This window comes from Hylobates moloch, unplaced genomic scaffold (assembly GCF_009828535.3).
Source record: "Hylobates moloch isolate HMO894 unplaced genomic scaffold, HMol_V3 SCAFFOLD_6066, whole genome shotgun sequence".
In the NCBI taxonomy this organism is placed as follows: Eukaryota; Metazoa; Chordata; class Mammalia; order Primates; family Hylobatidae; genus Hylobates; species Hylobates moloch.
In genome coordinates, this window is record NW_026658341.1 from 1 (window position 1) to 4,157 (window position 4,157).

General features: G+C 39.0%; 2 pseudogenes; both read right to left on the reverse strand.

Moving 5' to 3' along the window:
- Window positions 1-696: 696 nt before the first annotated feature.
- On the reverse strand, window positions 697-1,905 carry LOC116465534 (angiogenic factor with G patch and FHA domains 1-like; annotated as a pseudogene).
- A 272-nt stretch (window positions 1,906-2,177) lies between these two features.
- Window positions 2,178-3,306, reverse strand: LOC116465533 (angiogenic factor with G patch and FHA domains 1-like; annotated as a pseudogene).
- Between the last annotated feature and the right edge of the window lie 851 nt (window positions 3,307-4,157).

A 4,157-nucleotide genomic window follows, 5' to 3' on the forward strand; every position in this document is an offset into this window, starting at 1 on the left:
TTTGTACTAGAAATCAGATTTTTCTGGCACAACTTCATTGCCTGCAATGGTATTTACAAAAAGTATGAATGCCAGCACATGGACTATTTCAACATTGTACTCATTTGCTCAAGTATAAACATTTCATTAGCTATGAAACAAACCAAATACAAATGCTGAATGTATAGTATCTATCAACAAATTCAGATACTTCACCGAAGAAAACAATAAAAGACAAATTTTCTATGACATGTCACCTGTTCATTAGTTCTTTAATATGATTTAGGCTATTCCAAATATAAGAAAATGTATGCATCACTATCCATGTTTTCTCAATATTTTTTATCTAGGACCTGAAGGGCATAGTTATATTGTCAGATTTATTTTTATATACTTTCAATGTTTCTTTTGATGTATTTTCTGTGCATCTTAGTATGAATATATGGAGACAAGGACAAATGTATGTTTAAGTGGTTATATGAATTTTGTTTATATGGCTAATTGCTTATATGGATGTTCTAAATGACAAGATAAAATAGTAAAGTTTGATAAACTTATCTGTGCCCTGTAAACTTTAGTTCACTTACTGTATAACTTAACTCAGTCACTAATTGGTTTAAAAAGTGTTTTTTAAAAGCTGCAAGCCACACTTTATTACACATTTCTGAATCAGGAAGGGGTAAACTGTGACACAGTTTTCTTGTGCCATTGACTTTTTTGGGGAGAAACGTTCTGCAATAAAATAAGGGTTTCCAAACTCTATTTTTAAAAAAGCTTGAGGATTCTTCTGTGATTAACCTTCACTCCTCAGTCTTTTTTACCCAAGGAATGGTTCTTAGGTCATCTTTTGGAAGTTTAGTTTCTGGAAAGTTTTCAGCAAACCTCTCCTGTGCTTTGTCCTAGTTTGTGTTGTTGCTGTTGTTGTTCTAGTTTTGGAGAAGGTGAGTCTCTTTAATCGAGGATGGTTTGTCTGTATCCAATCCTGCATGTGTTTGCCGAAGCTGAAGCTGTATCAGAGTTTTTATTCTCCCACCATCGTTCCCCAGGCATTCTCCTGTTTTCAACACATCTTTTTCAACATCTTCTGACCTTTGTCACTATCAGTAATTTCAGAATGAACAGATGCAGGAGCATCATCTCTTTGGAAATTCCCTTCACTTCCAATCTGCTCCCTATGTTTTCCAGCTCTATCTTTATATTTTAAGTTGTCTAGTATCTTATCATCTTCATAGTCTGTATTCTGTAAACCATACTTTACTCATATATTTTAAAAATCATTTTCTTCTATCCAACTCTTTTCCTTCTTAGTTAATGTTGAACGAACAAATGATTCATCTTTCTTTTCAAGGAAAAGGTGAGCTCTAACCTACCATGGTTCACATCCAACACAGCTATCACTGCCAGGGTGAATGTGAGAAGATAAGGAGTTTCGATATCATGATCTTGCTGATCTGACAGTTGAGGCACTGGCTTTATTTGGAAGACTAACATCATTAGAGTAGGTCTGATAATAATCTGAGATTGACTAAGGAGCATGGTTCTCTGTGAGTACTTCTACATCAAACGTTTATTATCTCCATTTCTCCCGCAGCTGAGTACGTTACTGAGTTCTTCCAGCTACGTGCAGAACTCCTGGCGATTGTTTGTGTCTCTCCAATCTCTCCAAGTTTCACTTTATCTCCATACTCAAGTTAATAACAGTCACATTTAGTTTTCAGCAGAACAATCCGTTTTTCATTAACAATTGTTCCATTTTGACGGCCTGATGCAAAAGGACATAACTTTGTAAGTCATGGTCAAAATAAATTTCTGCATGAAACTTACACCAACTTCAGGGATTCAAAGAGTATGCTCCATATCATTTTCCCTTCCAATTGTAGCAGGTTTCACAGCAGTAATGATGAAGAGTGATCCTGTCTGTAACATAGGTGATCTAATGACAATTACTCTCATAAATGGGGGCCACACTTTTTCCTCATCTTCCTCCTATCTTTTGCAGTTACATTGCCTTCACTGTAATGCCTTCATCATAACTACCCTCGGTTGGAGAGTCTGTAATTTCACCTTCTTCTTGTTCCCTATCAGTGTCTCTCACTTTCTCATCTTTAAAAAAAAGTTGAATTGAGATGCTTTCATTAAGAGGAGATTCCATAGTATTTCCACTAACTGGAACAGTGAATTTTGGGGGATTATTTTTGTGATGAATGCCTGTTTTGGCCTTTTCTTCACACTTGTAAAATTGTCTTTCCTATTGCAGCTTGTATGTTCAACACTGAAGGCTTCTTGATCCTCTGAATTCAAATCCTTTTCCTCATTTTTTTTTTTTTTTTGTAGAAGAGTCTGGATCCTTTCCTAATTTTTTATTTTTGTTTTGTGTTATAAGTCTGATAAGGTTGCGAATCTACTCGAAAATGAAACCGATAGCGACCACTTTCCACATCACAGTAGTAATAAATTGGATCATAACAAATTTGATTCTCAGAATCTTAATAGAAACCAGTGCTGTGGTCAAAATACAGTCCAGCATTTTCATCATAACTAAATCCAGTCTGTGATCAAGCCGGTTCTGCTGCAGCTCTCAAACTTCCAGCTAATGACGAACTTTCTAAGGATGTATCTTGTGCTGCTAATGCATGCTGGCTCCTGTGAATTTGAGGCAAATGACCCTCTTGTCTACATTCAACATTTGCTGTTTTATCAGTACCAGGGTGAGCATCATTTTCTATTTGTAACTGGTCTTTAGAATTCAAAGCAGGGGTTTCAATATCCTAATCTTGCTGATCTGACAGTTCAGTCACTCACTTTATTTGGAAGACTAACATCATTAGAGTAGGTCTGATAATAATAATCTGAGATTGACCAAGGAGCATGGTTCTCTGTGAGTATTTCTACATCAGACTTTTATTATCTCCATTTCTGCCACAGCGGAGTACGTTACTGAGTTCTTCCAGCTGCCTGCGGAGCTCCTGGCGGTTGCTCGTGTCGCTCTGAGAAGCCTTCCTGTGCTAGGCCAGCTTCTCCGGTTCCCGCACCTGCCGCCGGCAGCTCCGCGGTCGCGTTCCAGCTTCTCCGCCCTCCTTCTCCCCGAGGCCCGCTGGGGCTCGGGGAGGAGGAGGGGCGGCCAAAGCGAAGGCGCTGGCGGCGGGGACGGGCCCGAGGCCGTGAGCCTAATGGGGCAGCGGCAACGAGCAAGGGGACGGCGATCGCCCTGCCTGATCTGCGCAACCTGGAATCCTGGGAATGATTGTACCTTCTCCAGCGACGGGGGCCGCGGGAGGAGCGATGAAGTCCAGGAGCCAGAAGCGCTCCGGCCGTTCTCGAGTTGAGCTGGAAACAGTGGCCAAGAGTGTTTTAAATCGAGTTTCCAGTTTCCATGTGGCTAGACATGACCTGCTGGTTACTCTTATTTTTTTCTCCATTCGTTGAGCTATGATTGACAAATTGAAAACTGTGTATTTTTAGGGTGTACAAGAGTGTTTTCAGATGTGTATACGCCTTTAAATTATCTCAGTTAAGCTAGTTAGCATATGTATCCCCTCACATAGTTAATACGTTTCTGTGTGTGTGTTGAGAGCACCTGAGATCTACTTTTGCAACAAATTTCAAGTACACGGCATTGTTAACTATAGTCACCATTCTGTACATTAGGTCCCAGCAGTTACTCACCTTGTAATTGAAGGTGCGCCCTTTCCATGGAAATCTCCCCACTTTCCTCACTTCCTAGCCCATGGGAACAAGCGTTCTACTCTGTTTCCGTGGCTTTTTTATTTTTATTTACTTTTTTAGATTTTACATACAAACAAGACCATGCAGTAATTGTCCTTCTGTATTTGGCTTATTTCACTTAGCATAATGTCTTCAAGGTTTATCAGTATTTTTGTAAATGAAAGAATTTCATTTTTTATTAAAGCTGAAATTATATATCTCTCAGTTTATTTATCTATATCAGAGGAGTGCAGATACCCTTGACGATACTGATTTTATGTCCTTTGGCTATATACTCCCAATTGGGATTCATGGTAGTTCTAGTTTAAAAATTATAAGGAAGCTCCATACTGTTTTTCATAATAGCTGCACCATTTGACATCCTCAGCAACAGTGTAAGTGTTCTCTTTTCTCTGCACCCTAACGCTTTTTATCTTTTGACTTTTTGATAATAGGTATCCAAACACCACGAT